This window comes from Schistocerca americana, chromosome 3 (genome assembly GCF_021461395.2).
Source record: "Schistocerca americana isolate TAMUIC-IGC-003095 chromosome 3, iqSchAmer2.1, whole genome shotgun sequence".
Classification (NCBI taxonomy): domain Eukaryota; kingdom Metazoa; phylum Arthropoda; class Insecta; order Orthoptera; family Acrididae; genus Schistocerca; species Schistocerca americana.
The window spans coordinates 359,452,833-359,467,688 of NC_060121.1; the positions used below are offsets into that span (position 1 = coordinate 359,452,833).

The 14,856-nt window shown below is 35.7% G+C and overlaps 1 protein-coding gene across 3 annotated transcripts in view; it reads right to left on the reverse strand.

Annotated features, from left to right (window-relative positions):
• LOC124605502 (mucin-17-like) overlaps window positions 1-14,856 on the reverse strand; it is a 208,214-nt gene that overhangs the window by 191,101 nt on the left and 2,257 nt on the right. The window lies entirely within an intron of this gene.

Genomic DNA, 14,856 nt, shown 5'->3' on the forward strand with positions numbered 1-14,856 from the left:
CCCACCATCTCAATAATCTCATGAATCTTAATTTGTATGTTTGCAGTCACAATATCATGGTTTTTATTCAGTGTTTATTTGCAAGTAATATCAATAACACATCTGAAGCAAGTTTAATTCAGTAATTGTGTGAGCACTTTGAATTCATTTATTCAGTACTATAGTGTCCAGAGTATTCATGCAGATTCCTCATCAGTTTCTCTCACCTTTATTTATCAGTCACAAACCCTCTTGAAATTTTCTTTTTTTAAATATGTTCACTGCTTGATACTCATTAGTACCCATTGGTCTGCAACTTGTGGTATAGACTGTGGAGTCTGGGTTCAATTCCAGGCTGGGTAAGAGATTTTCTTTGCCCTGGGCTGCGCATTTGTGTTGTGCTTATCATTTCATGTCATCTTCATCAACACTCAAATCACTGAAGTGGCGTCAAATAGAAATATTTGCTCCAGACAGCTGGAGAACCACAGACAGTGTCTCTTGGCCAATAATGCCATACAGTCATTTCATTTCATGCATTGCTAAAAAATTTGTGACACCATTTACTTAACAAAGTTGCCAGTTTTTTGTTGCGTGTACTTCAAAATATGAACAAAACCCACACGAGAAACTTATATCCCTGGTCACAATGCTTAATAATAATTATTTCATAGAAATTTATCAGAGTTATCATTTCACCCTCATACTGCTGTACCAATCTGTAATTCACAGTTAAATATATGACCAATACTTGAATAAACTAAAGGTGCCAAGTATAAATCATAAAACACACTACAACAGCAGTACTTTTACATTCATAGAATGAAAATTGATGTCAGAAAAGTAAGAAATCTGCTTACTGGACAACAAAGGCCTAAAAACTTGAATGTCACAACAAGCCTCATAAAACTTATTTGTCAAAACAGGTTATTCACAATTAATAACTACTAATAAGATAAAAGTGTAACTAGAACATTCCTTATAATTAAAACAGATTGGTGGTAAATACTACATTAGTTGTGATGTTTTGAGTTAATAATATCACATACAGCCTTATACTGAGAGTAATTAATTTCACCCAATAGTAAGAGACAGTAAGTTCATGTAGCTTATTCATACACATGAAGTATTAAATATGGCATCCATCCACCACAAAGAGTAACATCACTGTAAGTGTGAACACAAAAATATGAACTGTGTATAATGCAATACTATTATTATTACAGACTAGTTAATGCAACACTGCAGGTTTTTTTTATTCATGCATTGCCAGAAATAACAAGCCATGCCTTAAGAAGTTTCTAGTTTTTTAAATGAAGGATAAATTTACAGTGGAATTTGTGAGTGATTACTTTTAAGTTTGTGACAAACCCAATTTATTGCTAATTGAAGTGTGTAAATTTTACATGAGGTATTAAACAAGCCTGAAGTAAGTATATTAGAAACAAAGATTACTGCAATGTACAAGGGGCCCTAAACATAAAAGGAAAAATGTTAAGTGTTCATGGAGATTTAAAACATAGTTATCTATTAACAATGCACAGAATGTGAAACTAAGAGAGTATTTCCTGAACTGTATGCATTTATATACATGTGTGTGTGTGTGTGTGTGTGTGTGTGTGATCCACCATCATTCATCTGCAGGAGAGTGATTGCCTGTCCTCACTAATTATTTACAGGTACCACTGGATTACGCACAAGATTTGTACACTTATATGTAAAGCTAAATTGTTTTCACATTTTTGTCAATTATTCATACCATCTGTATATTCTAAATGTATTGTATTCAGATTAGACTTTTGTGAAAGTCTATAAGCAGTAAGATAATTGAAGGGTGCTTCACTTGTTTTAATAAATTCACTTAGCTTTTAAGAAATAGGTGGAAACTGTAAGTCTATGCTATTAGACTAGAACTATCATTTCCCATAGCAATAAAAATGCAGTTGTCTCTAGTGCCATCTCTCAGACAGTCAAAATCTCTGACTTGATTTATTCCTCTTTTATTAATAATGGCAACTCCAACAGTTATATGAAAACTTGTAAAGACTGAAATTTGTTAGTAGGCATTTTTCCACCAATTATAGATTTTAATGTATTTCTATGAAACAACCAGTTTCTAAATAACAAAGCCCATAAATTCAAATATGTCAGAAGACATTCGTAACTTGTTCCTTTCTTTATTTGAAAAGGGTATACCAGTATTTGGTGATTGTGTTTCACTGGTACAAAATTCATTATTGACAGATCATTTGTCACACGTAATCCAAAGATGTAATATGTAATAATATTTAGGTATTATGGGATGAAAAGCGCAAGTTAAAACTTTCTATTCTGTCCGTTACTTTAACACGGACACTTGGCAAGACTCTAGACTGCCCTAAGACCTATAGCAGTAGGTCTAAATCCTACCATTGGAAAGATACTAGTAATCATATCCATATTAGTGTCATTGTCATCTAGAGTCTCGCAGTAAGTAATACCATTTTATAACTTCGAACATTACAATTTGGCCCAGAAAGCTTTGTCTTTTTCCTAGAACCTTCCATTATTCGTGTTTTTGTCATTCTCAATTAAGTCTTTCCACACTTTACGCTGCTATTCGCCAACATCATTTACTCAAACTGGTGTTTATCCATTACTTCCTTTCACTTACTTCCTTTTTTTCACTTTTCTAGCCCTCAGCTCATGGTTATACCTATAATCAATACTTCTAAACATTACTGCCTTTTTGTCTTCTTCAACATCCTCTTCTCTTCTCAATTTCTTAGTTTTGGTGTCTAATTTCCTTTTTCTGTCCATCAAAACTCTTATCAATGCTAGTACTGCACATAAATTATAATACTACTGTTAGTAACAAAATCATTATTAAGTACACTACCTTGAGGTATGCTCACAATCTATGACTTCCTATTACCAAATGCATTTAATGAAGTTATTGCAGATTTTGAATGTGAAATGATTGGATGAAGTTGAGTGGCCTAGGTGAGTCAGACATGGTAATCAGATCCTTCATCTCTCTCAGCAGCCTTAACGAAAAAGTTGCAGAATTTGCATGGAAATTTCCTGACATGTTATGGTAATAGCAAGAAAGTTTAAGTTACCAATTTTAATGGCAGCTGTGGCCTGGGGGATGCACAAGATTGCAACAACTGGCAGGGATGTGAAGTCATATGATACTGTACTAAACATTGTATCTAAAGTTTATCTTCAGCAATTAGCTAAAGAACTGACTCATGTGGGTAACATCTAAGATTTTCTCTCACACAGAGTTCAACACTTTTCAATTCAATGAAGAGTGAACTGCACTAAACATTGTATCTAAAGCTTATCTTCAGCAATTAGCTAAAGAACTGACTCATGTGGGTAACATCTAAGATTTTCTCTCACACAGAGTTCAACACTTTTCAATTCAATGAAGAGTGACCATAATGCTGCAATAGTATAAATTACCAAAAGAAATATTAAAAAAGGAAGTTTTTGTCTTAGTTGAAGTTAGGAAACAGATCAATGACATCTAACCCACCACTCATTGTAATACAAGCATGCAGACAGAGGAGGACATAGGGAAAGCTGAAATTTCAAAATAGAATACAATATTCTGGTTTTCAATTGTTGCAGAAATGGCAATATGACAACATGAAAATAATGACCACAGAATAGAAAAATCACCAAAAATTATTTAATAGAATAATGCAGTTGGCTTTAATAGAATATACCACATGAATAAGTTGCTTCTAGCATTCTTTACCACAGATCAATGAAGCATTCAAAACAGATGAAAAAAAAAGTACAGGTCATTCCTGTATTCAAGAAGGATCATCAGACAGATTTTATTGCTGATGTCAGTCTTTTGTAAAATTATAGAATACATTTTATACTCATGTATTATGATTTTTTTTTCTTTTGGAAACAAGAAATATACTTTGGAATAAGAATCAGTAAAGGTGATGAGATGAGACTCAAAAAGCTGTAAATAGTGGAACACAGGTTGACATCACATGCTTTTACTTCTGGTAGGCATTCATCGCAGTTCCACACTATTATTTACTGAATAAAATATGACCTTACAGAATACTGGATCAGCTTTGTAAGTGACCTGAAGGCTTTCTAGGATATAGAACTCTACTCATTGTTTTTAACTGAAAGAAGTCAGGAGATATGAAAGCAGCTTCAGGCATACTCCAAGCGAATGTTATAGGGCCATTACAGTTCATAATACCTATAAATCTGGTGGCTGATGCTGGAATCTTTGTAATGTTGTTCACAGCTGATGCTATCACACATAAGAGAGCTACTAAGCCAGGAAACTACAGGAAACTCTACAGAGGACTCTTGGTACAGAGGCTATCAGTTAACTACCAACCCCAACATATGTAGCATTTTTGAAATAAATTGTTATAAGGATCCATTATTTTTTATCAGACAGTTTGGAATCAGTCACTGAAAACAGTTACAATTGTTGCATATCTGGTGATTTTGAGTAAAATGACTACAAAAAGCTAGTTTTTGGAAAGGCAAATGCAAGACAGATTCACTGCAAGAATACTAAGGAAACATAATTAACACATGAAGCAATTCTGGATTCAGTTGCTACATGAGAGAAGTTTACTGCTAAAATTCCTAGAGGGTACAATCCAAGAGGAGTCAAACAACATATTACTTCCTCCCACAAATCAGTAGTACAGAAAAATCTTACAGGGAACAAAATAAACTCCGTGGAATTCAGCATGAGTTCCAAAAAATCCAACTTGCATGTTTCACTCATGACAAGCTCAGGCAAAGAGGAAACCACACTAAATAGTATTTCTAGAGTTTTGGAAAACCTTTGATTCATTATCGCAAGAACACCTCAAACAAATTATATTTCTGTGCATGGGCATCCACAGTAACTTGACCAAGAGGAACTAAATTGTGAATTTTTATATAACAGATTCAGCGAGTTTGAGAATGTGACATGACCCAAAAACTAAATGTGGTAAGCAATACACGAAACTTATTGAATCGCAAAAGACTCATAGTTATCTATGTAAAAGATTACTTTGATACCTAAATGGTAAACATATTTCAATGGCATTTGGAAAAGACGTCTTTTATGTTATGAATACAAATATGGATACCACCTTTTTGGTTCAGTGATCTGAACTTCCATCCTCATATGATTAAACCCAGGGTATCCAACAAGTTACAGAATTAAGCTAGAAAACATTCACAAAAACATTTATTCTCACTCCTGTAATGTAGGGCTGAAAGTGGAAAATTAAAAACAGGGAATAGGAAAAAAGTTAGCATGACTGACAAAATGCCACACTGATTTTTCTCAATGTGGAAAAACAGGGAATAGACTGAGAAAAAAGGATTACTTAACTTTGATACAATCTAGAAAACTTTGTTCACTCATAAAATTTCACATCTAATCACATTAATGACTCTATGGGATTACTTTCACACTTTATAATTTTTACTGTTAGTGGCATAAAACAAAATGTATTTTACAAGCTACATTTTTTTGTCAGGTAGATAAAGCGTCACCCAGTGTCAGTAAATGATGTGAATGTGTGAAGCCTCCCAAACTCACCATCGAATTGGCTGGCAGAATCAACTTTTAACATCCTAGGACTAAACCAAGGTAATCCTTGTCTTCCCAGTTCGTCACATTATTATCCAGTCAAGCTAACTGAATTGCACAATTTGTAGCTCTGACTTCTTGTGGTACTGTGGTACCTGAAAGTTCACATTATTTTCCCCCTTTTCTAGCGCAGGAAATGGTATTTTATTTTTCTGACTGACATATTTGGTATTTAGTATACATGAATAAATCTATAGTATGGGATAGCTATGTTTTCATGAGTGTATTACAATAGCTCTGTCACGTAAACCTGGATAAAAAACCAGCAAGCAATCATGGGTATTCCTTATCCATAGACAAGTGTTGTGATTCCATTGTGCTGCAAGGAGGGATGTCCTTATGAGAATTGTGCAGGAATGACTGGCATGTATACTGCAACCGCGCTTTTGATGCATTCCAAATTGACATTATAATCCGTATACCACGGAGTTGGACCAGTTGCTTTCTGCAACTTGGTAAAGGCTGAATGAAGGAGTGAAAGAAAAAGATCAAAGCCCCTACTTTAGCACTGGTCTGTACAGGTTCAAACCCAGCTTAACTGTGATGAAACTGCAGCATAATTTCCCATGAACTAACAACATATACTGATTGCTAAAACTGTAGTATTTTCTGTCACAGTCAGCAATATTAAATCTGAATTTTGTTAGAGTCACACACAATGATTGCTATAAATTTGAGAGAATTCTTTGATGAGTAGAAAGCCTTTACCCAGATTCCAGGAGGGGGCAAGTGCCCCCTCTTGCTCCCCTTGTGGAAGCCTATGTTTCTGTGTTCTGGACTGAGAATCATCTACAGGCATTGAAGTAATACCTACTCTGTTTCAGGGAAGTGAACTATGATTATTATTGTTCATAATATATATTAATAACTTAGTGGATAGTACAGTATTTGTTGAAATCTCAGACTTTTTGTAGATAATGAAGTAATAAATGAGGACATTCTGTTCAGTAAAAATTGTAGATCCTGACAAAATAACAGCTAATTGCAAAGACTTTCAAGTAGCTCTGATGTAGAGAAATACAAAGCTGCATATTTCATAAAACATAAAACCGTGATATCCTTTGACTATAGTATTAACATGTTATAACCAAATTCAGCCATATCACACAAATATTTTGGAGTAACAGTGTTTAGAGATAAAAACAGAACAACTGCACTGGCCCATTTGCAGGTAAAACAAATGACAACATCAAATTCATTGGTAGAATACTGGAAAACTGCAGTTCATTTACAAACAGGATTGCATACTAAATACTTATACATACATTTTAATATTGCTCAACTGTATGTCACCATATCAAGTCAAAATGACAGGCAACATCAAGTGTATATAAAGAAGGGTAGCACAAATTGTCACAGGCTTTAAGACTGCTGAGTAGTGTGTAACATATATGAACATCAAGGACTGTCTTCCAGGGCAGAAACTATGAATATTTGCTATCTACCTACATGCTGACACTGTAGAGACTGTGTAGATAAAATTAAGCAAATATTGGCTATCAGAGAAGCAAGCAAGAAATCACTCTTCCCTCGCCACATTTGTGAATGGAATGGGATGAAACCTTGGTACAATAAATACTACTCTCTGCCTCACATTTCATAGTGATCTGTATTGTTGATGCAGAATGCCTAGAACTTTAATGATAGTCAACTACCAAACAAGACAAAAGAAATGAGAAAGTTGAATGTGTACACAGAGGATGAAAAATGAATATATAAATTCCCACAATCACAAGAAAATGAAATTGACAATTGTAGGTCCTGCATGATTGTCAAGAGCAAGGATAGAAGCTTGGGCTGTGCAGTGAAAGGACTATGTACTAACAGTGGATGACTACAGAATGCCAGGCTTTTAGAGTAACTTACTGACTCTGAGTAAAAGAACACAAACAGTCAGCTACCAAAACAAACGTAAAAGGTTTTTGAAGCATAAAAATTGCACAAGTATCATCAGGAATGATCAGTACCCTTTGCCACCCACTTGAAACGCTTTACTGCTTGAGAGAGTAATAATACAGTAATGCCAGAAGCAAGAATCAAGTTATTATATATAATGCAACCTGTGAAATCTCATTTCATAACTCTCTTTGGAACATAGGCTCTAGGAACTTTAGGAGTTGGCATCTCAGTAGTGTCTGCCACTAGAGTTTGATACAATATTCTCTCGCACTTACCAAACTAACTTAAGATAATATTCACTGCTCTTCTTTGGATCTTCTCTATGTCCTCTACTAATCCTACTTGTACTGTTCTAAATGACAGGTAATTCTCAAGTATCAATTGAATAATGGTTTTGTAAGTCACCTCTTGTGTAAGTGAATTACATTTCCTTAGGGCACTTCTGAAGAGTCTCAGTCAGACTTTATTACAATACTTTTATTTAGTCATTCCACATGTGATGATCCAGACAATTACTTTCTGATATTTTATAGTTGTTCTTGTTTCCAGTTAATTATGGATAATAGCATAATCAAATAAGAAAGGGTCTTTCCACCTACTTACACACAATATGTTGAGGTCAACTGGCACGTGCTGTATTAAGCACTTACCCTCTGCAGTCTTCCTGCATTTTATTACATTTTTCTGCTATTGCAACTATGTTATACATAACAGCATCATCTGTGAACAGGCTTCCAGATGTTGTATTGTTTACAGTTTGTAGAATGGCAAATCATTTTCATGAAGTGATGTATTGCACAAGCATTTTTTGTACTGATGAGTGATGATCGCCACTATAAAAAGTTTACTTCCACAATGTATTAGGTAATCTACTGTTTGGATGTAAGTTTTATTTATGCGTATGTATTGTGAGATGGATGGACAATGTGTATCTGCAAGTCAGGACAATGATAAACATTGCAGCTCATTCGCGGTACCTGCTGGTCAGGTTTATTCCGTGTCATCAGCAGTTCTGACCTTGGACCCATGGTGCACACCATACAGCAAGAGCAGCATGACAATGCCTGTGATGTCACATGGGCAAGAGAAAACTTGTCACACAGATAGATTTAATTGACTTACGTTAATGAAGACAGAACATTTTTGGACTTCATCCTCATCAATGTTTTGTGATCTTCTGCATAATGCAACAACTTTGTAATGCACAAATACTGTAAATATGAATACAGTATATGAGACACTGTTAATGAGGAGCCTCACATTTATTTTGAGAGTTAGATCTTGTATTTGTACTCTTAACTTCCAGGAGGGACTCCAGCACTTTGAGAAAAGAAGTTTGATCGGAAGAGGGTGGCGAGTGTGCTGAAATAATAAGGTGATCAACATTAAATAACTGGAAGTCTTAGCCCTCAATCAGACTTTACTTTGCCATTTGATATAATGGTAAAGAACCAGTACCATGCTGCAAGTTTCTCTGCTGTTCTTCCACGAATGTCATAAAAAATGCTGGAGGGCACAGAAACTATCCCTCGCTTTTCACCTGAAGAATATTTATGAATTATTTAGTTCAAGAATCTTGATTGTTAGTAAAAGCCTGTTGTAAAAATTTGTAAATCTTGTTTTGCTATCAGATTTACCTTAATTCAGATTATTTAGAAAGTGACACTTAAATATTTGATAATTTTGTTTAAGAATTAAATACACAAATGTCTCCATGAAAACATTTTCTGAAGTGGAAGTGTGACATTAACAAGCTGCCTCCGTGGTGACAAGATCCCCTTCATGAACCAGTGTATCCCCGTCACCCAAAATGACAATGCATTCTGCTACAGTTGGGAAAAAGGGTGCATTGTGAAAGCCAACAGCGCCAATGACTGAATCTCACAACAGGCTGCACCTGTTTATTTGAGACTAGTTATAGTTAATACAAAGTGCAGTCAGTGATGACAAAGGGAGATGATGAGCCACTGGCACAGCAGTGGAGAACAGCAGAAGCATAAAAGTCAAGTGAAACACTGAGTATGGCAACTGGAAAACTCCAATAGATACAGTATTGTCAAGAAGATTCTCCTCTGAGTAAAAGTCAACCCAATAATATTTTCCTAATGAATGCATCACATACTCATATATTGGTGTTATTTCATCAGATATCTACTATGTTACCTATACCTCAAATAATCTTGTCTGAGACAAGAAAATGATAGAAATTCTGAGCTTTTTGAACCAATCTTCTGGTTGAATCCTTTTTAAAATATCTTTTCACAAAACATTTTGATCCTTATTGTAGTGGTGCCACCGTTCAGTATGGAAACACAGTGGTTGGTACAACATTACTGTCAACTACCGTGGCACCACCAACCAGATGGTATTTCTCATCAAGAGTACCCTTGACAAGACCATATCAGACTCATGCATATAAATGACTACTAGAGTGAAAGGAATGGAAAGTAAACAGGATAAGAAAGAGACAGGATGGAAATAATGACTTCTAGGCGCACAGGGCATTGCAACAATGCAATGGTGAAAGTTGAAAATTTGTGCTAGACCAGAACTCAAACCTAGTAGTTCCCCTTCTGTAAAAATGTTGACTTAACTGCTACTGAAGCAGTGTTCCCAGTTTGAGTCCTGGAAGCTCTGTTTCTCTTTAATACAATTGCCTTAACTGCTAGAAAAGTGGAATGAGCCAGTTCAACTCCCAGCCAGGCACAAATTTTCAACTCTCCTCATTGCGTTGCCGCAGTGCCCTGTTCACCTGGAAGTCATTATTTCCTTCCTATCTCTTTCTGTTACATTTTGTTTTCCATTCCTTTCGTCCCAATTATTCATTTATATGTCTCAGCTGCTTCATCACAAGTGGTGTCTATAGTGTTGGACATGTCCAACAGAATAGATGCCACCCATATCTATAATCCTATATATAAGCCAGCCCAGGGTTGGTCTGAGGCAGTTGTAATTTGGTCAGTGAAGTGCACACCAGTTGGTAATTATTGCTGATAGTTCTTTTATGGACATGAGACCATGGTCCAAGGCATGATTCAGCATAATTCTCTGTCTAACATTTCATCTTCCAATGATGGAGACATTATCAAAGGCTTTAATGACTCAGAAAGCAGTTACAGTCTCAAACAGGCTCAGCAGACTGAACTGTTTATTTGTATCCAAGCAATGGTCAATACATGCAGTCAGCAGACCTCTGCTAGAGATTGCAGAGTCACACCGACATGTGTTAAGCAGCTTGTAGTGTGGAAGAGTTGGCACTGTTTGTTTTATTTAGCACTATGACCCACAACTTGTCTAATTTAGAACCATCAGATTTGTTTCTCTGACAACGGGATTTTCGTAAGACGTAATCTTTACTGTGCCAGAATGTACAGGGAGGCCATACAAATTCAAATGCACAAAAACAGCTTCAATAGAAAAGTATGATTGAAATTAGGCAAATTGTGGGCCGTAGTGCTAAATAAAACAGAACAGCGTCAACTCTTCCCCAATACAAGCCCCACAATACATGTAAGTGCAACTCTGAGATCTTAGGCAGTGATCTGATGATGTCATGTACTGACCATTGCAAGGATACATAAAACAGTGTGGCCTGCTATGCTTGTTAGAGAATGTATCTGCTTTCTGAGCCATTAAAGCCTCTGATGATGTCTCCAACACTGAAAGACTAAACAGTAGGCAGAGAAATTATGCCTTGGACAATGACCTTTATGCCCATAAAACAAATACCAGCAATAATGCAAATACCGGCAATTAACGTCTGCATTCTGTGACAGGTACATTGCTTGGTTTACAGTGTTTACATTTCAGACATTTCAGACTCTGTACTTGGAGAAAACCAGTTACTGTGCAAACTGGACTTTGATTAGAATGCTTACTTAAAATTACTTTGCAGTTCACTCTGAGTGTTCTGTAACACATCTCAAACTATTTGAACATTTTTGGAAGGTAACTATTAACAGCCGTCATGTAATGTATAAAATATGCATTTCATCATCAGCTGCTTTGTTTATTTAAAACCCAAGTATCAACTGCCTTCAGTCACAGACCACCTTCACGGGCTCTATTCAAAGATACAAAAAAATAAATGTAGTATACAGGAAATGTTACAAATTCTTTCCCAAGGAAGCACAAAATATACATGAATACAGAGTTAAAACAGTTTAGGCCACAACATCACATCTGTCATTACTTAAATAATGGCCACATTTTGTATATAGAGCAGGCCATGAATTCCAGTATAACACACAGGACTTTAAAAGTTAAACGTACTAAAGTCGGCATCATAACAGAAGGTAGCCCAATTTTCAGCCATTCTGTGCATCCCCCTCCACTAGCCACAGGCAGCCAATAATATTCATTCTCTTTCCGAGCAGCTAGCAACAATTTACAGCTAGACAGCGAGAATATTGCTCCTACATACTGCACTGTTGCCATACTTCATGACAACCAAATTATTCATTCAACTGTCAGTTTTTTTTTCTTTCATTTTTTTCTTGTAGCAGTGTAGCTGTGAATGTCTATCTGCAAATATTTAAGTGTGATTTAAAAAAATAGTCAGGTGATGGCAATAAATGTGAAGTACTTCACAAGCAGGAGAGGGAGATTATTTACTGCATTTATAACTTTTCCAATTGTGAATCTGAAAGTAGGTTTACTGTTGACATTTGAAGACACAAGAATGGACTCCAGAACCATGTGGTGTATTAAGATGTGTTCCTCTACTGTTTAATTCTCAATTCAGAACAGTATGTTTCTTTCATTCTTCCTTCATCTACAGCAATATCATTTTAGCATTCAGTAAAAAAGGACAACTGTTAGCCATGATAGGTGTGACGCCATCCATCACTGTTTCTGATATGAAAAATGATAGTGATACTTAAATTCTCCTGGTTGCACTCTGTCTGCAGTCACGCTGACAGTTTGGTCATGGGAATGGACCACATACTTTAACCTTTTTACTTCTGCTTATCTGCCTTAATTATATACAGTGATCATTGAATAAAAATATAATAGAGGGAAACATTCCATGTGGGAAAAATATATCTAAAAACAAAGATGATGTGACTTACCAAATGAAAGTACTGGCAGGTCGATAGACACACAAACAAACACAAACATACACACAAAATTCAGGCTTTCGCAACAAACGGTTGCTTCATCAGAAAAGAGGGAAGGAGAGGGAAAGACGAAAGGATGTGGGTTTTAAGGGAGAGGGTAAGGAGTCATTCCAATCCCGGGAGTGGAAAGACTTACCTTAGGGGGAAAAAACGACAGGTACACACTCGCACACACACACATATCCATTCGGTATGTGCGGATGGATATGTGTGTGTGTGTGTGTGCGAGTGTATACCTGTCCTTTTTTCCCCCTAAGGTAAGTCTTTCCGCTCCCAGGATTGGAATGACTCCTTACCCTCTCCCTTAAAACCCACATCCTTTCGTCTTTCCCTCTCCTTCCCTCTTTCCTGATGAAGCAACCGTTTGTTGCGAAAGCCTGAATTTTGTGTGTATGTTTGTGTTTGTTTGTGTGTCTATCGACCTGCCAGCACTTTTGTTTGGTAAGTCACATCATCTTTGTTTTTAGATCATTGAATAAAGGTCTATAAAATCTTAAGAGCAATCTTCAAAGATCTGAAAGACACTTTGGGTCAGTAACAAAGTTTTCTGCCAAGGCTTTATAAGCCACATTTACGATGGTATAATCCCATACACAGAGCGTGCTTAATTAAACAGTGCAAGCCTCCATGGGCAGTTTACAGAGGCCACCTCACAGTGGCACAAATGGCAGAGCAAGCACTGTGCCATGTGCAAAAAGCTGTATATAAGCAGGCTCCTCAGGCCCTCGGTGTCCTATAAGTTACATTGTGCATGTGTTGTACTTACTACATCATTCAATATGGCTGTATTTTCCTTTATGTGGAAATTAATTAAAAGTTAGTGATGGAAGTTCTAATATTGTGTTTGTGCAACATTACAATAATTTGCCTGGAATTTTTAGATGTTTAGAGAATACCTTTCAACTTTATGTCACAAAAAATCAGCCCTCTCCAAAAGAGGCACAACCTCTTCTAAGGAAACATAAATGGAGTGATGTAAAGAATGACATTTTATGAGTCACTGATCTGCATTTATATTCAGAAAAGTCAAATACCATCACCACTATTGCATGAAATTATCTTGCATCTGTGTTTGCTAGCATTAATTCATGGCTACAAAATGCAAATCACACAACTGGTGCATGGACTGAAACATCATATACTGAATGTATGGAAAGGACAGCATTCGAAGGACCACAACTGTTCAACACAATTGAAAAGAAAAAAACTGTGCATAGATTTCGGCTGAATAAGAGCCCTAACATCATTGAAATCAACACCCTTCAGTTCTGAATTGTATACAGTTTGGGGCAATGTTTTTGAAAATCAAAGATGATAGATGATGAAATCATGACAAAAATATAGCAGGAAATATCAGTAATTAATCAGGGTAAATTTTCTTGAGGCACAAAAATAATTTTTTGTATGCATCAACAGATGTGATACAACTTCAGTATAGGGGCATTTTACATGGCTATAAACTTTACATAATAAAATAAATTTTACTGTCTGATCTATTACACAGCGAAAAAAGTAATCCTGAATTAAAATAACTTGGTTGTTATGTAATGACTGAGATAAAATCACCTACAGAAAGTTTTGTGTTTTTACAAAAAATATTGTCTCCATAATGAAGAAATAATGTCAAAAATCATCGGATTCAAGAAGGAAGCTAATTTATAAAGATGATTTGTTATAGCAGTCACGTCAAACTTCTTGATAGAGGTTTACAACTGCAATTAGAGGACTAGTGATAGTAGTGATATTTCCGTTTATGCATATCCAGTGTATATACCAATACTATCAAATAAGGTTAGATCTGTTTACTATTCAAGACAGTCACCTACAACATGTACAGAGAGCAACAATTGCAGAAATTTTTCGATACAGTTATGTACTTGTAGATTCACCTGGAGATTTAAAGACAACCACAGTAGAAGTCTGTATTTCTTATTGCATGCAGTAAAAATAAACTTATTTCATAGGACACTGATATTACTAGCAGTTCTGTACATGAATACATGTTCCTAAAATACTGTACTTCAATCTGAAGTACAACAGAATCATGTATGTGCCTGTCTACAGTTGTCATTAAAACAACGTTTTCCACTGTCACAGAAATCTACAAGTAATGAATTAATTAATTAAAGAAGAATGATCAGAATTAAGAAAATCATCTTAAAGCATCTTCACAAAAGATAGAGAGAGAGTCCTAAGCACAACTGGGATACCATACAGAACTGCTAATAATCT